Source organism: Hyperoodon ampullatus, assembly GCF_949752795.1.
Source record: "Hyperoodon ampullatus genome assembly, chromosome: 10".
In the NCBI taxonomy this organism is placed as follows: domain Eukaryota; kingdom Metazoa; phylum Chordata; class Mammalia; order Artiodactyla; family Ziphiidae; genus Hyperoodon; species Hyperoodon ampullatus.
In genome coordinates this window covers 16,641,138-16,666,801 of record NC_136923.1, presented here as the reverse complement: position 1 = coordinate 16,666,801, position 25,664 = coordinate 16,641,138, and the positions used below count along the sequence as shown (strand labels likewise).

At 37.6% G+C, this 25,664-nt stretch overlaps 1 pseudogene across 1 annotated transcript; it reads right to left on the bottom strand.

Moving 5' to 3' along the window:
* Nucleotides 1–20,259: 20,259 nt before the first annotated feature.
* Nucleotides 20,260–21,009, bottom strand: LOC307059183 (ubiquitin-conjugating enzyme E2 Q1-like; annotated as a pseudogene). The gene has a single exon. The product of its transcript is annotated as a ubiquitin-conjugating enzyme E2 Q1-like (transcript).
* Nucleotides 21,010–25,664: the final 4,655 nt, after the last annotated feature.

Genomic DNA, 25,664 nt, shown 5'->3' with positions numbered 1-25,664 from the left:
CTGTGTGGGCAGTAATAAAAATATAAATGAGATACTGTATACAGTAGTGTGCTCTAAACTCTAGGGAGCTATATAATGAAAGGGATTATTAAGAAGACTGGATTTTTTTTCAAATAGAAGAAACAAGGTAAGCAAAAACCTCAACCAAAACACCTTTAATCCCCATTTTAGACTTATTGAGAATGTTTTTGTAATTTTTTTAAAATGTGCTTGACCTAAGAAAAGAATTTTAGATGGTTTTTCCAGCATAAAGCTGTCATTGCCTCTTAAGGAAGATTTGGTCTATTTGCTGTGAATGCCAGTGAATAACTGTGGCTTCTTATGATACTCAGCACCTATTTCTCTACACGCTTTATGGCTTAAGGGAGCATTTTCTCATTTTTTCATGTATTTCCAGTTGTGTTCTATTAGTTTATCTTTGGCACTGCAGACTGGTGGTAGATGGAGCCCATTTATGGCTCTTAGAGTTGGTAGAGTCTAGATGGAAAGTGGGTCTCAACACTGTCATTTGGCTTTCTATGCATGTGTTTTATTTAGCCCATCATACTGAGAGAAACAATCTAAGTGATTATTTTCAACTGAAAGTTGCTGTTATGCTTGTTCTTTTCTCACCCCCTCATCTTTCGCAGTATTTTCAAAGGACTCAGCTTTAGAAAGGTTCTGTGTATGATAAACTCTCTTAGGTCAGGTTACCCAGGAAACAGACTAGGAGACAGAGATTTACATGCACAAGGTTTTTTGGGGAGTGCCTTTCGAGCACGACCTACCAGGGAGGGATGAAATAAGATCACGCAGAGAAAAAAGTTGTACTGTGATGTTGTGAGAACAAAGGCTGATTCTGTGGGGAGCTGTGGAGCTGCAGTGACCCTTCAGACTTGTCCTGAATTCCAGTGAGGCGGCTGGACTTCTGTACCCAGCACAGACCAGTCACTGAATGTGGGGGCCCCTGGGACAGAGGTGCAATGGGGGTGAGGGAGCCCCTGTGACTGAAGGCAGTTCTTGAGCAGGTCTCTTCTGTGAGTGTTCAGTAGCCAACAAGTCCTGGCAGCTGAGGAAATAAGAACTTTTTGTCCTTTAGGACAAAAGTGATTTAAATTGTTTTCCTCCTCTCTTTAACGTATTTAAATTTTGTTTGTAATGTCTTTGATTTTTTGCATTTTGATTATTATGTATCTATGCATGTTTTCCTTAGAATTTATCCTATTTGGAATTTACTGAGCTTCTAGATTCTATAAATTTATGATTCCCACCAAATGTAGCATATTTTGAAATGTTATTTCTACAAATACAATTCTGCCCTAAACTCTTTATTCTCTTCTTCTGGGACAACAATGTAACTTACTTTAGACCTTTTCCTATTGTTCCACAGATCCCTAGGTCTTGTTCAATTTTTAGGAAGTATCTGGGCAGCACAACACAGCTTCTACTACATATATCTAGTGAATTGATGGTTTCATTTATAATTGAAATTAAAATAACATTCGAACAGTCTCCATAGTTAGGGCCAAAAATCTAATTTAAGGTTTTGATATTTGTATCTGGCTATCCAAATCAGTTTCATTCTTTTTATCAGCATGCATTTTGTTAGAATTTTCTTAATCTCTTCATTTTTTCCTGAAGATAAAATTTTTCCTCTACTATTATTTTCCTTCAACTTGAACTTCCTTAAATTTTTTCTTATAGTTTAGACTGGCTGGCAACAAACTGTCTTTGTTGTTCCGTGATTTGACAACGTCTTTATTTCCCTTTCATTCCTGAAGGATATTTTTGCTAGATATATAATCGGAGCTTTTATGTTTTTATTTTTCCTGTCAGCGCTTTATTTCACTAACTACTATTCTTGACGGATTTTTGATAAGAAATCCAGTGATTTATTTAAATGGCTTTCCTCCTCTCTTTAGCATATTTAAGTTTTGTTTGTAATGTCTTTGATTTTTTTGCAGCTTGATTATTATGTATCTATGCATGTTTTCCTTAGAATTTATCCTATTTGGAATTTACTGAGCTTCTAGATTCTATAAATTTATGATTCTCACCAAATTTAGCATATTTTGAAATGCTATTTCTACAAATACACTTCTGCCCTAAACTCTTTATTCTCTTCTTCTAGGACAACAATGTAACTTACTTTAGACCTTTTATATATATATGTGTATACATATATATATATACATATATATGTATATATATACATATATATGTACATATGTATGTATACATATATGTGTGTGTATATATATATATATATATATATATATATATATATATTCTGGTTTTGAGCCCATTCAGTGAACTATTTATGTAAGTAAGATAGTGTACTTTTTACTTTTAAAATTTTCATTTATTTATTTATTTTAACATCTTTATTGAAGTATAATTGCTTCATTTAGTTATTTTTTATAGTTTCATTTTCTACTGATATTTCTCATCTTTACATTCATTTCAGTATATTTGTTATGAAAGTTATAACAAATAGTGATATTTAAAATAGCTGCTGGAAAGTCCTTGTCGGATAATTACAAAATCTGGGTCATCTTGACCTTGGCATCTGTTGTCTTTTCACTTAAAAATGAGTCTCTTTTTCCTACTTCTTTCCATGTCAATTTTGGGTTGTATGTTGGTCATTGTTAATGTTATATTGTATACATTCTGGTTTCTATTATAATCCTCTTGGGAATGTGGATATTTTTGTTTTGGGAGGCAACGAGTCTGGATATATCTGAACTGTAAGATCTGTCTTGTCTTTTGTGGGTGGTGGTTTAAATTTCAGCTCAGTTCTTTCAGCTTTTACTATGCTGTTTTTTTTGGTTTTGGTTCTTTTTTTTTTTTTTTTCATCTTGCTCTATTCTCAGTAAGTTAACACTCATGAGTTGCATTTTTCCTTATCATCAAGCAATACAATAAATTACCAATTACAGACTGACATATCTCAGCTAAATTTTTTGCATGGCATTGAACTGAATTTACATTAGGGAAATCTTGTCTCTATTACATTTATCAGACAAGATAATATTTTAATATTTTTGAAAGCTGTTCCATTAACTTCTACAAATATTTATTTTTTAAGCAATGATAAAGAAACTGCTTCTAGTAATGACTAACTAGGAGGTTTCAGAACAGCCTTTTTGCTGAGAACAATGAAATAAGCTAGAAAAATATTTAGAAAATTATCTGTTTTAAGGCATAAAAAAGGTACCAATACATTGAAAACTTAAAGAACCAAGAGACAGAAAATGAGGAATACCAAGGGAGGTTATTTCAGTATCTGGAGCCACTTTTACCAGTAAAATTAATGCCAAATGCTAAAGCAGTGGTTGAGAGGATAATCAACTGAGCAGAATATGGGCTGTCTTATGTTGCTGGCGCAACTATGGAATTAAGGGCTCTGGGTAAATACCCAGATCTGTCAGTTGGTATCTAAAGGTAGTGCATTCTACATGTGATGCTGAATGGGAACTAAATAAGCTCTCATAATAACTAATGCCCAGCTTAAAATCATCTCAACTCCTGTGTGGATTATGGCGATGTACCCCCCTGCTTCATGATAACAAAAATAATTCCTCTCTGGAGAAAGATGACATTAGTTAAAGCTTCAAATGATTGATACTAATCTTCTATACAATGGTAGGCAATGTGGGTGAGCAATAAAAAATAATCAGGCACTTATAAAATAAATAAGATACAAGGATGTATTATACAGGGAATATAACCAATATTTTATAATAAGTATAAATGGAGTATAATCTATAAAATATCAAATCACTATGTTGTACACCTGAAACTAATATAACACTTTAAATCAACTATACTTCCATAAAAAACAATCAGGTGCAAAACATCAAGAACTGTCCAAAAACAAGAAAAAAAAGCCAAGAGAACAACCACATATTAGAGTTATAAACTATAGCTTAATTAATATGTTCAGAAATTGTGACAAGATGGAGAATTTTAGCAGAGAGCTGGAAATTTTAAAAGATGGGAATTCTAGAACTTAAGTAATAAAATGAGTGGTTAAGATCTCAACAGTGGAGATTTTATTAAACTAAGTGGTTGGGTTTATCAACAGACTAGATACAGCTGAAGAAAGAAGAAGCCGGAAAATAAGTCAAAAGAAAATATTCAAACTGAAGGTGAAGCTCCAAAAGGATAGAAAATTTAGAGAAGAACATAATGGATATTTAGAATATAGTACAAATGTCTAACAAATATGTAATTGGAGTCTTAGAAGCGGACAAAAGAGTGAATTGGGCAGAAACAATAGTTGAGAATATTGACATTAAGAATGTTATAAAAACTGAATAGAGTATTCAAGGCAGAGATTCAAGAAGTGCTATAAAACTGAAGAAACACAGATACAAAGAAAAATATGAGATATGTCATATTGCTGAAAACAAAAGATAAATAATAAATCACAAAAGCAGTCAGAAAGCTGTAGATTCAACTCAGTTCCAATCAAAATTCCAGCAGTATTTTTTGAGGATATTCATGAATTTATTCTAAAATTAAAATGCAATTGCAAAGGATATGTATATATTTATATAAAATATAATAAAATATGTTTATATAAAAGCATGTATATTTTTTTTCTTAATGAACAAAGTTGAAAGACATATTACCTGCTATTGAGAACCACTATAAAGCTATGTTAATTAAGACTGTAGTATCAGTATAAGGAATAACAAATAGATCAGTAGACCCAAATGGAGTTGAGATATAGACCTATATATACAGCCAGCTATTTTAAACCAAGGTGCGAAATTAAATCCATGGGATAGGAAAGTTTTTTTTAAACAAATAATGCTGCAATTCTATATATCACTCCAAAATTAAATTAATTCAAGATAGATCAAAGGCCTACATCTAAAATCGACAACCATAAATCTGTAGGAAAATGTCTTTGTCATCTTGAGTAGGCAAAGATTTATTGGACACACACAAAAAAGCACTAGTCATTACAAAAACTGATAATATGAACTTTATCAACATTAAAGATAAAACTTCTGGGTTTCCCTGGTGGCGCAGTGGTTGAGAATCTGCCTGCCAATGCAGGGGACACGGGTTTGAGCCCTCGTCTGGGAGGATCCCACATGCCGCGGAGCAACTAGGCCTGTGAGCCACAACTACTGAGCCTGCGCGTGTAGAGCTTGTGCTCCACAGCAAGAGAGGCCGCGAGAGTGAGAGGCCCGTGCACCGCGATGAAGAGTGGCCCCCGCTGGCCGCAACTGGAGAAAGCCCTCGCACAGAAACGAAGACCCAACGCAGCCATAAATAAATAAATAAATAAAATTTTAAAAAACAAAAAAAACCCCTTCTATTTATGAAAAAAATAGGAAAATGAATAGGCACATCACAGACTGAAACAAAATATTTACAATGCATAAATCTGAGAAAGGACTTTTATCTAGAATATATAAAGAACTTCTACTTATCAATGTTATAAAGACAGATTACTCAATAAAAAGGGTAAAACTTTTGAACAGACACTTCCCAAAAGGAGATATAAGAATGATCAATAAGTACAAGCATGTAAAAAAATGCTTAACATCATTAATTATCAGAAAATTAAAACCACAATCATATATAATTTTACACCCACTGCAATGGATATATCCATTAAGAGTGACAATGCTAATTGTTGGCAAAGACATGGAGCTACTATAACTTTCATAAATGCTGGTAGGAAGGTTAAATTGTTCAAATACTTTGCATAACTGTTTGGCAGTTTCTTATCAAATTAAATATACATTCTATCTCACACCCTGAGAATTCCATTCTAGGTATTTACCCAAGATAAATAAAAACCTCTGTCTGCAAAAGATTTATAAAAATGTTCATCATAACCTAATTTGAAACAACGCAAATGCTCATCCACAAGGAGAATGGAATAAACAATCTGTGGTATATTCATACAATGGAATATTGCTTGACAACGAAAAGGAAATTAATAATGCCAACACAGGCCATGACGAATATTATAAACACAACGTCAAGCACACAATGTTGAGCAAAAGAAGCCAAACATAAGTGATTTTATGCTGTAGGATTTTACTTATTTGAAGTCCAAGAAGAGAAACTATAGTGACAGAAATCAGGACAGTAATTCTTAAGATGAGAGTATGAAATTGAATGGAAAAAGGCAAGAGAACTTTCTGGGATAATGGAAATATTCTATATGTTTTGCTTTGGATAGTAGTTACATGGGTAAATAAATTTGTCAAAACCCATCAACACTTATGTGCCTTTTGTTGCATGTATACTATATCTCAATAAAACAGGAACCCAGTGAGATGTCACTACATATAAAAAATGGTTAAAATTCAAAACAAAGTAAACATGGTAATACTAATGAGGGGCTTATGGACCCATGGAAACATCCAAGCAGTGCTTGTAATAGCATAAGTTAGCACTATCAGTTTGGAAACCTAAAGGATGAGCTCCACAGTGCTTTGACCCAGCAATTCCACTCCTAGTTATATTCCAAAAATACAGAAGTAGAAAAGGTGGTCCAGGCTATTTATGACAATACACTATTTTAATGGCAAAACTTGTGGTATATACATTAGAGCAATGAAAATTACTATTACATGTAACAACATGGAAGAAAATCTCACAGCCATAATAATTTGTGAAGGAAACCCCAAAAGAAAGTATACATATTGTGTGAGTCCATTTATAAAAGCTTCAAAAATGATTATAAATTTCTGTATGCATTTTTGTGTTTGTATGTTTTATTTCAGTTTCAGAAAGTGCATTATAAAAGAGAGAAAGTAGAGGCTGTGCTGAAGGATGGGTTTGGGGTAAAGAGGAAGAAGAGACTTGGATGAGAAGCAAGTACTTTATATTCAATTGCCATTTCTATTATCAGAAAAACATAGTATCTCTTTTATACTTATGTTCACTTTTTTCTTCATTGATTTTTACTATATTCATCCCAGAAAAAAAAAGTCACAAATCTTTAGCCATTGAAATTTTTTTTTGTTCTCTTCCATATGCGCTCTGCATTACAATTTTTAAAGTTCACCAATGCTATGGGAATGTAAGTTGGTACAGCTACTGTGGAAAACAGTATGGAGGTTCCTCAGAAAACTAAAAATAGAACTACCATATGATCTAGCAATCCTACTCCTGGGCGTATATCCAGACAAAACTATAATTCAAAAAGATAAATGCACCCCAAAGTTCATAGCAGCACTATTCACAATAGCCAAGACATGGAAACAACCTAAGTGTCCATCAACAGATGAATGGATAAAGAAGATGTGGTACATACAATGGAATACTACTCATCCATAAAAATGAACAAAATAATGCCATTTGCAACAACATGGATACAACTAGAGATTATCATACTACGTGAAGTAAGTCAGAAAGAGAAAGACAAATACCATATGTTATCACTTATATATGGAATCTAAAATATGACACAATGAACCTATCTATGAAACAGAAGCAGAATCATGGACATAGAGAACAGACTTGTGGTTGCCAAGAGGGAGAGGGTTGAGAGAGGGTTGGAGTGGGAAGTTGGGGTTAGCAGATGTAAGCTTTTATATATAAGAATGGATAAACAACAAGGTCCTACTGTATAACACGGAGAGCTATATTCAATATCCTATGACAAGTCACAATGGAAAAGAATATTAAAAAAGAATGTGTGTATGTGTGCGTGTGTAACTGAATCACTTTGCTGTATAGCAGAAATTAACAAAACATTGTAAATCAACTGTACTTCAATAAAAAAATAAAGTTCACCAATGCCGTATTACCTTATTATCTTGCTGAATATTTTATGCATAGACACTTCTTTCTGTATTTGCTTTCACAACTTTGCAGGTTTTTCATTGAATTCCAAATGCTAGCTTTCTGCTGAGACTAATACCTTTTGGAAGTCTGTTAGGCCCCTATCAGCTTTTGTAAAGTACACTGACCTTTGTGATTGCACTGTTAAACAGCATGATTAACATACACATTTTTTAAATTAGGACATTAATGGGCTCTAAAAGAAGTCATAATTTAATTAGATTATTAATCTGTTTCATTTATGCATATTATTTACTTATAAAAACATGATTGCCTCAAATTATTGAGCAAACCCAATTTTGTTCTATTGTGCCATTCGATAATTTCAGTGTGAATAACTGCTTTATAAAAAATAAGTAACCTGATTAGGAGGATGGGTTAATTAGATATTTACATGATTCTAAGCATTTTTCTTCTGAAACTCCAGTATTTTAACCATGACAATATAGGATTCTGAAAAATCAAGATTTTTCCTTTTATAGATCCTTTCATGTATACATTTTGTCTGGGAAAAGTAAATTCTGTCTTAAATATGTGCATTTACAGACAAATGCAAATGTAATTGGTAAACAAATGTAAAATGTGTCTATAGAAAATACAGCAGCTATAATTTAATTAGTACCTACTGTATTATGGCGCCACAGAGACCATTTTCATATATTATTTTATATTGAGTGTAATTTTCACTGCAAATCTCTATAATATATCATCTCTATATTCTATTCCTTTTTGCAGATGAGTAAACTAAGTCTTAGGGAGGTAAAATGACTTGAACAAAACATATATGATGGTAGTGATTCCCATTGTTACTGTTCATGGCTTTTCATGGCTTACAATGATGTGCTCAAGGGTTTGGCCATTCCAGGCCCCACCTGTTCATCCATAGAGAGAAAGGTCATCAAGTAGCTCAGAGTAGTGGTTGAAAGCTGCAGTGTAGAAAGCTCTCAACCGATAAGTGGTAGAGGTATTTCTTAATAAGGTAAAAAATATGAAATGAATATTAACATAATGGACACCCTGGCTCATGGCAGAGGTAATATCAGTAGAGAAATAGTTTTGTTGGAGTAGTTTAGTTTGAGTTCTGCATAAAACTGTAGATCTCACATTTTGCTAAATCATTCCTAACCCCAAACACTGCACTCAAGTACATGAAAACATGTCTTCTACCTCTGCTCGCTTCCCTTTTTAATGCCCCTCCCGTCACCAGCCCCCCACCTCTCTGTTCTGGGTACCTGATTATTCTGCATTCCATTCAGAGCCTATGGATTGTGCTTACTCTTCTAGATTCTTCCTCCTCCTCCCTCACAAAATGTTACTGTCAGGTATCACATATCTTCAAAATTTTGATGTCTGATAAACATATCATAATAGAGCTTTCATTATGTTTTGAGCATTTGTAAAAATACCTTGTCCTTGTGACTATCCTCTTGCAAGTGACAATAACCTATCTCTAAACAGCTTAAGCAAAAAGCGAACTTATTTACTTCAACTAACTGAAAAGTTACGGTGATTCTTCCATTAGGTAGCACTTCACTCTTGGACTTAAATGACGCCCTTTGGGATTTGTCTTTCTGAGTCCCCTAACTCTGCTGTTTGTGCTGACTGCACCTTCAGTGCCTTTTGGCTCTTCAGAGCCAAAAAGACTCTGCCTTTTTGGAGCAAATATACTTAAAGCTCCAGGGTTACCCATGAGCAGCTGGGCATCCTCAGTGGAAAGAGAATGCATTTCTTCTAAGAGTGGTAAAGAAAGACCTGTCTCCAGCTGGTTTGTTTGTCACATGCTGACTGCTGGAACAGATTGCCACCTCATGGTGACACAGTTTTCTCCTTGGATGGATGCTTGGTCGAGAAAAAATATATCGAACTCACTCAGTATATTTTCAAACAAGCCTTAAGGCAGTCTTATCAAGACATATGTAACTGTAGGATTAGTGAAAGCATTCCTATTTACATTTTAGCAGTTTCAGTACCAGGAAATTGACATTCCAGGAGTGGAATTTACAGATATGAGGGCTGATGTAAATGCTCCTTTGGAGTATTTGGAATTGGAATGGAGGGCACAACTTCTTTCTGTAAGTGGAGCAACATGCAGAAATGAATGAATTGTTCTTAGTAAGATCTTAACTGGGAGATGTGATTCTCTCATCCACATTGCAATCCTGTTTTCCTTGTCAACAGCTTTCTTGTGCTGATTTTACAATATTCTAAGGATTGTAGTTTGTTTTGCTTTTCTGGTAGCCAAAAATGTGTTCCTCCTTTGAGGGGGATTATATTCTTCTCTGGCTTGGGGTGAACACATACATTTTCAAATTCATGGCTTTACTCTTGAGTTTGTTGAAAATATGAAAATTCTTAAGGTTTGTGTGCCTAACAGTGAAACATGGTGCATGATGAAACATGACTAGTTTATTTAAATAGCACAAGTGAAATGTCTGCAGCAACTTGCACACCATAGAGAGATTTCTCAGTGGTATACCCTAATGTCTAATATGTCTCATGTAACTGCTGGAAATTTGATCAGGGATTCCCTGTGCAGTCTAGAGTTTAGGATAAAGTATAAGAACTTGAATTTCACATCTAAAATATCCTCCTTCCACCCAATCAGGGAAGGTTGGAGTAATCAGTCTGCGTGTAAAAAATGGAAACATTATCCCTAGAGTTTAATTCAGAATCAGGGAAAATACAGTATGCTCTTCCGTTAAGCAAATAGCCTTCTTTATTGAAAGTGGGTCATCCAGAGCCCAAGCTGCTTAAGGAAAACAGATGAAACACAGTAATTCCAAGAACAGACCAATAAAGGCCAAGTGCCCAGTTAATCTTTCAAAGGACAAGTCCCTCAGTAGCCATGAATGCCTGTTAAGAGTTGAACATGTCTAATTTATATATGACTCCAGGGTCAACATGATTTAGTGGGAGGGGAACAAGGTATATATAATTTGTAGAAACCAATGCAAGGGAAACTGCTAAGGAAAGTTTTAAGGTTTAAAAGATTTTAAGGAAACTTTTCAAGAAAAAGTACATGTCATAGCCTCCAATTGACAGTTGCCCCAAAGAGAGTAAATGAAAAGGTTTCAGCTCATTAACTCCTTTTTTAAAGGTCTAAATAGAAACAATAAAATGTAAGATGCCCTAAAGCAGGAGAGGACACTCCTGGCATCTCAACTGTTCTGGAGCAGCTTGCCTGATAAACATGTCATTACTGCATTTTCAAAGGTCAGTTTGAGGTATGATATCACATTCTTTTTATAGCATGAGAAATTCAATATGTATTCATAAAATATTAGTTTCCTTCCCAGTGACTTACAAGCTAGGAGAAAAATTTCTGGGTTTTTGGAATTTATCTTTAAACATTCAAATCCTCCTTGAAGCATGCATGCCATATTCTAGAACATGACAACCTTTTTCTGTAGAGGACTAATAGCAAATATTTTCAACCTCTGGGGATAGATGGTCCCTGTAGAAACTGTTTAACTCTGCCATTGTAGTACAAAGGCAGAATAAGCAATATGTAAATTAATGTGCATGGCTATGTTCTGATAAAACTTTACTGACAAAAACAGGCATCAGGCTGGATTTGAACGATAGACCATCATTTGCCAAACCTTACTGTAGAAAATTGTTTAGGTAAGTGGTAACTCAATGACTGGTTGTAGAGGTTGGTGGGTTGCAGGCATATGAACAGCCAAGTTTCAAATGACTGGTTAGTGATGTCCCAGTATGACTTTGAATAATTCCGGTATCACTAGTAACTGATATAACTCATAATTCTAATATAACTAGTAAGAGCTGTGGATGGTTCTCATGTTCTGATTGTTAATAACTCTTTTGGAAACATTGATTTCTAATTTTCTGTGTACACACACATACACATCCATACATGTACATATCCTTTGTGAAAATCATTTTTTGGAACACTTGTATTTTGGAAATAAGGTAACTGAATTATTTAAGACACTATGATACCGATTTTGTCACAGATCGGTTATGGACATTATTAGTCAACCATATTCTACTGTACTCTTCTGTTGTTACAAACAACCATCATTTTTTGAAGCCACGTAATGAAGTTATTTTACTTTGCAGCTTCTGTTTTCTTGTATTCTCTGAAAATAAGATATCAAGTTCTTATGGAAGCAGTATAGTGGTTAAGAGTCTTAAGAACCTGAACTGGGAAATCAGATAAATCCATATTGTATTTTAGCTCTGCCTTTTATTAGCTTTAGGGATTCTGTGCAAGTGAGATCACTTTTTTTGAGCCTCTGCTTCTTCATCTGTATGTAAGATAAAGTAGATAACATGTGTACAGCATTTAGCACAATCCCAGATGTATAGGAAATGCTCAGTTATTTACAGCTATTATTATCTTTAGTAAGATGGGGAAACCACTTTGTCACTTACCATTATGTCTTTACTGTTAATATTCTTCTTGATAAGGTGGATGACTACTGTTTTTTGCTTGCCAAATATTCATTCTCGATTCTTACAGTAATTTTACTGGATTTTCCTTGTGGTTTCTAGGTTTTTAAAAGTGAGGCTGCCTTCATCTCTGATTCAAAGTATAGGCATATGGCCTATCTTGGCCATAGGACTGCTTCAAATGTGGCACATGGCCCTTTCTGGCCCATGAGATTTAATTCTGGGACATCTCTCTGGGAAAGTGAAGATGAGCGTATAAGCCTAGAGCTTTGCCAGCAGGCAAAGATATTTGCCTGAAGCCATATCACCCATGAACTTTTCATTTGTGTGTATCACTAAATATTTTGTTGTTGGTTTTTTTGCTTTATCCATTTTGAAAGGGGTTTCTGTCACTTGTAACTGAATAAGTCCTAACCAGTACAGCTAATTATTTTACATTTGCTAGCAGGACAGATTCTATCAGCTAATCAACATCTGAACTTTCTTATTTTTATTTTATTTTATTTTTTGTAGAACAGCACATATGATTGACCAACTTTCTTTCTTTTCTTTTTTTTCTTTTCTTTCTTTCTTCCTTCCTCCCTCCCTCCCTCCCTTCCTTTCTTCCTTTCTTTCCTTCTTCTTTCTTTCATTCTTTCATTTTTTTACCTTGGGGACCAAAATTCAAAGTAATCAAGTGGCAGGACCTAAACCTGTTATAAAGATCAAACATTTTATTTTGCCAGCTGAGATAATGGAGTTCTTGATAAGACTTCCTTTGAGAGCAAAAATCAAAGAGTATTAACTCTGGAGGAGGGGTAATGCTAAAGACCAACAGCCCCTTTTTCCCATAAGGGAACACCTTGTCCTATGAGATCTGTCCTAAAGTGACCTGCCCAAGGCCCCATAATTAGTTACAAAATAGGATTAGAATTCAGGTTTCCTATCCATACAGGACTTGGCTTTTGATGTGCATTTCTATGTTTAGCAAGCCATCTTGTCTGTGCTACATGAACCCGAATTAGTAAGATTTCTTGGATAAAAACAAGGAATAAAAATAATAATAAAAAAAAGAAATAGCCACAGATATATTTCTTTTGTACATAAAGCCTAATTATATCTGTAAAAATAATAGCATCTGTTTAAATGCAGGTAATAGTTTAATATAGCTGTCAAAATGTGTTAACATTTCAAGTACTTGGGGTGCTCTGGATGGCTCTATAGCTGCTAGCATTTAACATACATATTGCTTAAAGCTTTGCATGGGTTATCTTTGGACTCAGATTCAAAGTAAATAGGAGATGACTTTGGAATACTAACAGAGGGACTTTGGGAAGTCACTTAACCTCAGTGAGCCTCCGTTTCCTCATTTGTAAAGCATTTATAATATTAGTAACTTTAGCTTAGTAATAACGTAGGTAAAGTTCAAATGAGACAATTTATCTGTGAAGTATGTAGCACTGGGCATGGCACATAATGTCTTAGTCTGCTCATGCTGCCGTAAAAAAATACCACAGACTGTGTGGCTTGTACAACAAAAATGTATTTCTCTCAGTTCTACAGGCTGGAAAGTCCAAGATCAAGATCAAAATGCCAGTCAAATTGATTTCTAGTGAGAGCTGTCTTCCTGACTTGTAGATGGCTGCTTTCTCACTCTGTCCTCACATGGCCTTTCCTCCACGCTTCTGTAGACAGAGAGAGAGAAAGAATGTGTGTGTGTGTGTGAGTGACAGAGAGAGAGAGAGAGAGAGAGAGAGAGAGAGAGATCTTTTTATTACCATACCAGTAATCCCATCATGAGAATCCCACCCTACTAAAGAAAAAATTATTGTGATCCTTGTTAAAGTGGTAAGGCAAGCTGTATTCAGGATTATCAGGCTAGGTATGAGGGCTACTGCAATGGGGTTTTTTTGTTTGTTTGTTTTTTGTTTTTTTTTTTTGTGGTATGCGGGCCTCTCACTGCTGTGGCCTCTCCCGTTGCGGAGCACAGGCTCCGGACGTGCAGGCCCAGCAGCCATGGCTCACGGGCCCAGCCGCTCTGCGGCATATGGGGTCCTCCCAGACCGGGGCACGAACCCGTATCCCCTGCATCGGCAGGCGGACTCTCAACCACTGCGCCACCAGGGAGGCCCTGCAATGGGGTTTTTGAAGTAAGAGAGGTGGCTCAACTCTAAATACATTAAGAAATGGTGGGAATTTGTAGCCAAGGATCAGGGTGGGGGTCAGTAGACGGAAAATTGCTAAGAAGAAACATCAGGGGTAAGAGAGGATTCTAGCTAAATGAACCTAACAGGATTCTTGCTTAAGGGGCCAGGGAGATCAGATGTCACCTGGAGTAAGGGGGGGAAGAGGAACCCAATTAGCTATTGAGGGTGATCAGATATTGAGGTGGGAAATTCTGGCTAAATTGACTTAGCAGGACTCTTGCTAAAATTGTACAATGCAGAGGTAGAAAGAGTAGGATAAAAGTTGAGGCCCAGTTGGGAAGAGGATCAAAGGAACCTGACTAAAATTTGGTCAAGGAGAGACACTTTGTCAAATCTCATGACCTCATCTGACCCTCCTACCCCACAAAGGCCCTTTCTCCCAATACCATCACACTGAGGGTTAGGGCTTCCACATATGAATTTTGAGAGGATACATCCAGTCCTTAATGATTAGTAAGTGTTCATTTTAAGACTATTATCATTTTGTTATCCTAGTCTTTCTTTAGCTCAAATATTAAACCTGAGCCTAGGTTAGCTATTTGGAAGCTTTTTCTATCCTCCCATATGTTATAATGCTTTGTTTAGAAGTCTGGGATTTTGGTGAGCTTCCTCAGGTATTCTGTCATGTAACAGACTGTGTAATACAAGTGGAGTGGAGCATGTGTCTGAAATGGGTAACAACCACAAGTTGATCTATTTGTATGATAATAGTACAGTTAAAAATAAATAGGCGGGCTTCCCTGGTGGCGCAGTGGTTGAGAGTCCGCCTGCCGAGGCAGGGGACACGGGTTCGTGCCCCGGTCCGGGAGGATCCCGCATGCCGCGGAGCGGCTGGGCCCGTGAGCCATGGCTGCTGAGCCTGCGCGTCCGGAGTCTGTGCTCCGCAACGGGAGAGGCCACAACAGTGAGAGGCCCGCGTACCGCAAAAAAAAAAAAAATAAAAAAAAATAAAAATAAAAAAAATAAATAAATAAATAGGCAACCATACTTCCAAAAAACAAAACTACAATTTCAGGAAGCCAGTGAGTTCATTAGTTTCTTTTAATGATCTAACAAGTAACATTTCACCGGGAACCCTAAAAAGGATAATTAAGGTTTTTGCTTCACAGCTTGTATTCTGTTGGTATGATATATAGCAATCCTACTCACAACAGCAAGACATTAGAGAGGGATAGTACAGGGGAAAGGATGGGAAGGGAAGACAGCAGGGATATACCTGGAAATCATGTTTGGAAAGAACTGTAAGACAATCTTTTTCCCCCCCAAATGTAAAGCATTTGATTGGAACCAGGTGGTGTGTATATTTCACTGAGTTCCTAAGGAGACTTGAGGAGATCTCATGAAATTGAGGCCCAAATTGGTACCAGGCAATATCCTCATCTCTTCAGTCATTCTCTATATTGTAATTTTCTCTGTGCTTTTCACCCCATTCAAAGTAGCAAATGAGGGGCTTCCCTGGTGGCGCAGTGGTTAAGAATCTGCCTGCCAATGCAGGGGATACGGGTTCAAGCCCTGGTCTGGGAAGATCCCACGTGCCGTGGAGCAACTAAGCCTGAGTGCAACTAAGCCCATGTGCCACAATTACTGAGCCTGTGCTCTAGAGTCTGACAGCCACACCTACTGAGCCTGCATGCCACAACTACTGAAATCCACACACCTAGAGCCCATGCTCTGCAACAAGAGAAGCCACTGCAATGAGAAGCCTGCGCACCACAACAAAGAGTAGCCCTGGCTTGCTGTAACTAGAGAAAGCCCGCGTGCAGCAACGAAGACCCAATGCAGCCAAAAATAAATAAAATAAAATAAATAAATTTATTTTTAAAAAAGTAGCAAATGATTAATAGGATTCCATTAAAAGGTCAGTTACCTTTTAGAATTATGGTTCTCAAACTTTAATATGCATACAGGTCACCTAAGAATCACCTTCAAATGCAGTGTGGGACTTGAGATTGTGTATCTCTAACTAGCTCTCAGGGGATGTCTGCCATGCTGGGGTCTGCAGACCACACTTTGAGCAGCTGTGCCAATAGAACTCTCTGGGACAATGAATATTCTGTATCTGTGCTGTCAGATAGGTAGCTACCAGCCACATGTGGCTTTTAAGCACTTGAAATGTAAATAGTGTGACTGAGAAACTGAACTTCTAATTTTATTACATTTAAACGTAAATAGACATGTGGTTAGTGGCTACCTGATTGGACAGTGCAGCTCTAGGATAAGACTAATGTCAACTATAACACTGCCAGTGTCCTCTCCCCCATTAAAGCCTCCAAGAGGTTCCTTCTGTATTTGTAGAACAAAGGAGGAGCTAGTCTACAAGACTCAGCTGTCACCTCAATGGCTTCTCACAATCTGCTTCCCGTTCCCTGTTGATATCACGCCCTGGGCTTTGTGCATTAGTCCTTCTCTCTCCAAGCTCCTTTACCCGCTGTGTGATTTATGACATCATTTTCCTCTTGGCTGGAACACAACCCCCTTTTCCCCTCTTCTTGAGTTCATTTATACTCAGCTTTGGGTTTCAGTTCAGAGATGCCTTCCTTGAAATTCCTGCCCAACTGTCCATATTTCTGAATTTCTCTCCTTCATAGCCCGGATCCCAGTTGAGAGTCTGTGCTTGTTTGTATGGTGGTTGTTTACAAATATCTGGCTCCTCACTAGGCTGAAATTTTATGAGGACAGGGATTGTATCTCTTTCTGTTTATTATTATATTCCCAGAAATCAGTATAGGAAATGGCACCTAGTAGAGGCTGAACATTTATTTGTTGAATAATGTTTAATGTATATATTATACACACACAAATTACTTGGGGGTACTTGTTAAAAATGCAAACCCTTTTGTCCTACCTCCTCAAATTTCAGTTCACTAAAAGGTCAGGATGAGGGGTAGCGGTCCTCCTTTTTTAACAAGCACTCAAGCTGCCTGTGATGCAGTTGTTGTCTGTGGGTTCTGTTTTGAGAAACTGTTCTAGGTAGTCCTAGAGGACAGCTAAGTTTAAGTGTATTTTTGTTTTCTTTTGGTGAGAGGGGCAGTGAACAGTAGTTTCTGTCACTCCCTTTCAAGAATTAAAGGAGAAGCCCTCCTCCCTCCCTCGTATGACATACTTAAGCAAAGCTAGAGCAGAGCTGAGCACAGCTAGAAAGTATTGCTCTCGTAATACAGCCCTGTGGAGTTTCATAATGCATCCAGCAAGCAACTCGTATCCCAATAAAAGAAATTATATTAAAGGGCAGTATGTATAGAGTGGCAAAAGAACACAGTATTCCAGTGAATTGAACACAGTTATGATGTAGTTGCTCGAAAACTGCTGCTATTAATAGTATACTAGCAAGTTGTGCTATAATATTTATTTAAAATAAAAAGGTAACATGCCCAAGTTAAAGGTAAAACACACTGACTAGCAAAGGTTATTTGCTTTACAGATGCAAATCATTAGTGTGGAGCTGGAAACTGAGTGAAGGTGACGAAAATAATAAAGGAAAATCCAACATATTTGGACACTCAGCCAACAGGAAGGTGGCCCATCTCATGTTGAAGGTGAGATGAGAAATGAAAACTTCACTATTCTACCTTCTTGCCTGCATTCCTCTGGTGAGAAAAAGATAATATTAGAAGAACTAGAATTCACTTTTTTTCAGAAGGAGGTAGGGACTATCAAAGAAACGTGATCCTGTTGATATGACAGTGCTTCCTTCTTTGGTTGGTTCATTTCATTCAATCGATACATATTCAGTAGAAGCATAGCATAGCATAGTGATCAAGAATATTCTGTCTGGAGCCAGACTGCCTGGGTTCAAATTCTTTCACCACTTACTAGCATTACCAGTTGGGAAGGTTGCTGATGTATTTGAATGCCCCAACTTTCTCATCTATAAAATGGAGATCATAATAATCCCTATTCCATGGGTTGTGGCAGGAACAAATGATTAATATATTTTAAAAGCTTAGGACAGTGATGGCATTCTAGGTTCTATATTAGTGTTAATTTTTTGTGTATATGGGTGTATTTTTTAGTGCAGTTTTGTTTGAGGAACACTTCAGGGTGAAAACCTACCTTTGCAGAATTTACAATCTAGTGAGAGGAGATGAGACAGTACACAATAAACATAATATATCAGTAAATTATAATAATAACAGTAATAACCAGTAAGTAATAGAGTATGCTATGAAATACAAATGGACTGTGGAAAAAATAGCATTAAAAAAAGAGCTGGGGACTTCCCTGGTGGTCCAGTGGTTAAGACTTCACCTTCCAATGCAGGGGGTGCAGGTTCGATCCTTGGTTGGGGAGCTAAGATCACACATGCCTCATGGCCAAAAAACCAAAACATAAAATAAATAGAAGCAGTACTGTAACAAAATCAATAAAGACTTAAAAAAAAAAAAAGAGTGGAGTTTGGGCCCTGAGAATAGTTATTGTTATTCCCCAAAGGACAGAGAGGTTCAGCAGCTTTCCCAAGGTCACACAGCTAGTATGTGAATTCTGACTCCAGAGACCATGACCACAGTCACCTGATAGGTCATGGTGCATCCCACAGAACTTTGCCATTTGGAGGAGGAGGTGGAATGAACCATGCACGTCAGGAGAGGAAGGACTGCAGGCCAAGGGGACAGCTACTACAAGGGCATTAACTTGGGTCCATCATGGCATGTTGAAGGAACTGCAGTGGATTTGTTGCGACCAGAGTGAAGTTAAGAAGTGGGAGGTAGCTGGGTCAGACAGATAATAAGAGGATGCAATTCATGTAGACCACTGTAAGAATTTGGCTCTTACTTAAAGTGAGATGTATGTTTATTGAAAGTTGTTTTTTTTTTTAGCAAATGATTGTCATAGGAAAATATCAAATATAATAAGTGTATATTAAAAAAACAAGATGCAGACGATTATATATAAAATACAATTCTAGAAAATAAATTCTGGAGAGAAATACAATACACTGTTAACAGTAATAACTGTCTTGTGTTTGGAACATGGCACGCTTTTATTTCCTTAATACCTTTCAGTATTTTCCAAATAATATAAAATGATATGCATGATATAGTCAGAGAAATAGAATATTATTTTCTAAAATATAGGTGGCTGCTAAGCAACCAGAAGTGAAATATTAACATCTGATAATATAATTATCAGGTACTTGGCCACTTTACTGACGGTCGCCAAAGAAAACTTTTCACTGTGTCGAGGCAAGCTGATTAAGTTTCCTTTACTCAATTACAGAAAAAACACTTCACCTATATTATCTAGAAAAATAGATTTATGTAGACTTGACTCTAGGACAGATAAAATTTATTCTCTCCGTCATCTGAGGTGTTTTTGTGTCGTGTTTATAAACCTGGTATTAAATTTGTTCATTTTAAATTTAGTAGAGTTTTAGATAGTCTTTTTTTTTTCAAGTTAACAAACTGTAATTGTTTCCCCAAAGTTACATTTTTTTTTCATACACATCCATCATACACTGTAACCAAAAAAAGCAGTGAACATGAAATAAGGGAAAATAAATTAAAAATCCAGAGCATAGGTAAGGAGGCTCTAGTCTGGAGCACAGCTGAGTTTCCAGCAATATAATGAGGCTCGAAAGTTTCTTTTATAAGAATGCCTGCTAACAAAGGTTCCAGCCAGGTGGTTGGTTGGTCTGTAAGTCAGTCTTGAGTACTTGAAACAGTTCTGTGTCTGTTTTTGTTTTTTTTTTTCCTTAGCATTTAGAACAGCCATCATTGTCCTGCAATAGGCAGAGCTACCATGTTCAGGAAAAGTGAGGGAGGAAACCACAGAGGCAGCGGGAGATCCAAATACAGCACTCAAAGGTAATTTGGTCCAGTGATGCCTGGGGAAGGAGGAAGGGGATGGCACTCCTGGGTTAGCCATCTTCCTTCAGGAGTGTGTACCAGCCGTTTTTTTCGTGGATCAGCACCAAGGACTTGTAGGCCTGCTGTGCTCTTGTCGGGCTGTACTGAGATTTGTTGGCTCCAAACTGCACTCGTGCTTTTCCCTTCACCCGTGTGGCACTGATCTGCATGATCATTGACTCTATTGAGTAGGCACTGCTCCAGCCCTGCTTGGTGAGAAGTTCCATGCAGATGGCACTCCGCTCAGAACACACCTTCGGAGAGGACTGGAGACACAACCCTGACAAACGGCACGTCAAAGGGAAAGTTACCTTTAAAAGAAAAGTAGGATGAAGTCGGCTCCTTTCTCTGAGGATCTGGAGATGGTTGTGCAAAGCGCTGTCCTGGTCAACTTTGAGGAGTTTGACATTCCAATCATACAGGCTGTCATTCACGAGTTCGACTGTATAGTTTCTGCCTTTGAAACTCAGTGATCGGTATATATCCCTGAGCTCTTTCATCACCTGGTCAGTAGCCTGCGCCGAACCAGACACCGCACCATTTAAATAATCTTGCCTCCGGCTCTTTTTAATTTTCTCTGGTATGGCCAAGTTTTCTTTTCCGATGCCGTCATCTTCAGATTTCTTGCCCTTAGCTGGCGCTTCTTCTTTCATTTCATAGTGATCTAGGTCTTCTGTGTCCTCAGGCATCTCTTCGTCTTCACCTTCCAAAGATACATCTTCCTGTGTACACTGCTCTTCTGGCAAGGGCTGATCCAGCATCTCCACATCTGGATGTTGAGGGAGGTTATAGAGTTTACACAGGTTGGAGATGATCCTCTTCAGATGCTGCAAAAGCAGAGTATTCCCTTTCTTTATGTACACCAGCCTCTCAAAGACAGCAGCCAAGTTAGGGTCATCAGACTCCGCTGACCAGATGGGGGGCACAGCTGGGTATGACTCCGTGATGTTGCAGTGGATGCGAACGGGATCCCCAGGCACCGGCCCCTGTGGGGAGAGATGCAGTCCGGGCGCGGCCCTCGTCCCGGCCCCTCTGGCCTCAGCCAGCGGGAATTCACATCTCAGCTGGTCCAGGCAGGCGCTGGCAATGCGGAAGCGCTCGTGGCCACGGGGGAGAAGGAACTGGAGCAGCTTCAGCTCCCCACGCAGGCAGGGCCCCGGCTCCGGGTCCCGCCCCCCATCCCAGGACTGCCCCCCCGCCAGCTGCTGCCCCACCCCGGCTGCTGCTGCTGCTGCCCCAGGGCTGGCGGGCGGTAGCCTCTGGCCTCCGCTCCAGGCTCCAATGCCGCCCCCGCCGCCCACACCTCCTGATCCCCCCCTTCGACAAGATGGCGCCACCGCCATCTCCGGGACAGGGCCCCCCCGCTCCGCTCGCAGGACCCCCCCCGGCCGCCGGAAGCCAGGCGCCCCTCCTCCTCCTCCTCCTCCTCGGCAGCCCCGCCTCCCTTAGATGGTCTCTTATACTTCCTGTGAAGTTTGGAAGATTATAAATTTAGGTTGAACTGATAAAATATTTTGGCCTACAGGAAAAATATTATAATTCTATTACATCTTTGAAATGTTAATTTTACATTGGGATTTGGATAAACTATAATTATGTCATAATGATACTCACTTTTACAAGAAAATTATACGAATAGAAGATTTAGACATGTATTTTGCATATGCTTTTATAATTATTCTCTTCCTGCGATAAATTCTTCTTTTTATACACATTACAGAATAACTGAGTGTTTCAGTTCAAATAAAGGAAAATTGTGTTTAAGAAAAATATTTTCTCTGGATAAATGCCCAGAAGTGGGATAACAGGATCATATGGTAGTTCTATTCTAAATTTTTTGGGAGGAACCTCCATACTGACTTTCATAGTGGCTGCACCAATTTACATTCCCACCAACCTCATCCTCACCAACACTTGTTATTTCTTGTCTTGTGAGCACATTGTAGGGTATACAGAAGTAGAAGTATAATGCTGTGCACATAAAACTCATATAATGTTATAAATCAGTGTTACCTCAATAAACAAATTAATTAATTAATTTTTAAAAAGACAAAAAATATTTTCTCTATTTCCTATCCTTTAAATTGACACCATAGATGCTGTATCCATTATGAAGCTCTCTGTGGTCAGAGACCATTAACTCAATTAAAATTAGATTAAGGAATAAATGGAAATTATCAACACATATAAATATCCAGAGCTAGATTAATTTTCAGGTATAGTTGGGTTCAGAGACTGGGCCACCTCCTCAGGATTTGTTTCTTTCTGTTTCTTGACTCTATTTTCAACTTTGTTGGCTTAAGTCTAGGTAGCACTAGATTTCTCCTTGTGTCAGGAAGATGTCGGTAAGCAGCTTAAATTTCCCATTCTTCTGGTAAGAGACTATAAGGAAACAGTGAAATTCTTTTCTGGTAGCTTTTCCAGAAGTCCTGAAATTTATTGTGATTGGCCCAACTAAAATCTTATGTCCATAACTGAATCAAATTACAGTGACCAGAAAAATGCCAAGACTTGGTTTACCCCAGAAACTCCTTCCTAAAGATATGGAATGAAGGTGGATCTTCGATTAAAAATCAGGGAGACAAATGCTAGGATGGTAAACATGAAACATCCATAGTATAAACATTTCTGGAAAAACCTTTATTAAGGGATTTCCCTTAATAGTAGTTTCTGCTGTTAACAAACAAGTTCAAAAATCTCACTGGCGGGCTTCCCTGGTGGCCTAGTGGTTGAGAGTCCGCCTGCCGATGCAGGGGACACGGGCTCGTGCCCTGGTCCGGGAAGATCCCACATGCCGCGGAGCGGCTGGGCCCGTTAGCCATGGCTGCTGAGCCTACGCATCCGGAGCCTGTGCTCCGCAACGGGAGAGGCCACAACAGTGAGAGTCCCACGTACCGCAAAAAAAAAAAAAAAAAATCTCACTGGCTTACAACGACAAATATTTTCTTTGCTTTCAAGTCGTGGGTCAGCTCTGCATTTCTCTAATTAGTTAATAGTCGTGTGAGGCATGTTTCTCTAATGGCAAATGGCATGAAAACAAAAAAAGTGAGCAGAGTTATGAAATGCCTTTAAAGGCTTCAGCTTGTGTCTAGGGCCCATCACTTTAATCCACATGCTACTGGACAAACAAGTCATGCGGCTAAACTCAACATCAGTTGAATGAGGAAACATACTCATTAGTGCGAGGTAATGCAAAGTCCTGTGACAAATGGCATGGAGTAATTCGAATACAGGACAGAAGTGAAGAATTGAGAACAATGAACCTATTTACCAGAGGACAGTTTCTAGTGCTCACTTGATGACAAAGTCAGCTGTCAGAAGATTTTTCTCCAATTCACGTCTCCGTAGAGTTTATTATTAAGATCCAAGAAGGTAGTGTTCATCACCATTACATTTCTGTTCAGATTAAATTATACACAAATATCTGTATATAATTTGTTTTATAACAGATAAGTAACCAAAACAGTAACAAATGTAATTTACTTTAAAATTATTATTGACATTTTCCCATATTATAGTTTTTGAGTACCAAACTTTATTGAAATCTTTTATACTAGTTCTGGAAGAATTCTGATGTCAATTTCAGGTTTCCAATTAAGATTTTTATACTATCTTTGGTTTATTCCTGTGGAGTATATTTTCTAAATCCCCACAAAGGAAAGTTAGGTCAAATCACCATTAATTCTGAATATGCTTGTGTTTGGTTAGTGTCATAACTTTAATATGAGCTAAGTGTATTTTTATGCAGTAATTTGGTAAATCATCTCAGTAGATGATAGCAAATTACCCACCTTTATTATGCCTGATGGATAATATGTTCTAGTTGAGTAATTAGGTATTAGTTAGACACAGCTGCAGCTTGTGTTCGACAAGTACTTTTTCAGTCACACATTTATCTCTCTCTTTGTGGATGAATTGGCAACATGCCTCATACGGGTCTTTAATGTACTGTTTTTATGTAGCTATAGGCTGGTGGTCCAAAGGGTATATGTATACAGTTTGATATATATGTAATACCATCTTTGAAGAAGAGGACAACTTTTTCTTAAAAATCATACATGGTAATATTGATATATTATTATTTTTTATATAATACAATATTTTTAATCTTTCAATCATCCCTACATATTTCTTCCTTTTAGGCTGTCCTTTCCAACTGTGAGAGTTTAAGGGTTATATTTCATGACTTTTCAGATAACATTTGTCTATGCATAATCAGTATGTCTGAAATGCTGGAGACTATGCCATTGGCTGGAATGCCATTGTGCTACAGTGGTGCTCCTTTGAAGCATATGTCAACCTGGACATAACTGAAACTGTGGGCCAGCAGATAATTTGTTGCGGGAGGCTGTCCCGTGCTTTGTGGGATGTTTAACAGCACCCTCGCCTCTACCCACAAGATGTCTGTAGTACGCTGCCCTACCCCAGGTTGTGTCAATCCAGAATGCCTCCAGACATTTCCAAATGTCCCTGGAGAGGCAAAATTGCCCCCATTGAATGCTACTGCTTTAAAGTAATTTCTAATTAATGGTGACATATATTATAGCAACCTCTCCTCCCATCTGCCTATCACACTTAGAATTGTTGGCCTGAAAATTGATAAAGGAATGAGGAAGAATGAGGCTAATATGTCTCATTTAACATAAATCTCTGAATTTGGACAACAGTGAATTACATGTTAGAAAAAATTGTTTACATTCTTTTACTCAGGTTTTTCATGTAGACCTTTATAGGATAGGAAGGTTCTGGTCTACCAGTTTTCTCTTTCCTTTCATTAGAAATGTCTCTCTCCATTGTTATTTGTTGTTATTATTGTTCCCTTAATGGCTATTAATTTAAAAGTTTGCATTTATTCATTTCCTTTGCTGTGCAAAATATTTTAGAATAGATGTTGTAAGCGAATTCCATTATGTCTATGAAAACTTACTCTGAGTAGGTGGTTTCTGTAAATTAGGAGGGTCTGGGGAGTAAGATTTTTTTACATTTGGAGACAATGATTTGGGGTTAATTGAACATAGTTATTAAACAGTCTCACTCCTTCAGTGTGCACGTTGACAGGGATAATAGATGAGGTTTCATCTCATTTCTCTGCAAGAATATTTTGCCTTCTAAGTTCACGATTTTTGGAATCTAAAACAATTTCATGAGGCTTGAATTCTGGGCTCTCGAACTTAAATTCTAGGGAAAATCCAATCTAGCAGAAAGAACATGGGTTTTGATTAAATAGAACTGGATTCCAGTTCCAACCCCTAAGTACTTGCTGTGCAACTTTGGCTAAGTTACTCAAAATCTCTGAAACTGTTTCCTCCTCAGTGAATGGAGATAATACATTTTATTGCTGAGACTGGGGCAGGAATGAGTTGGTGGTGGGAAGGTGACTGCATTTATTCTCTCCCCTTTCTTTTATCCTATTCTT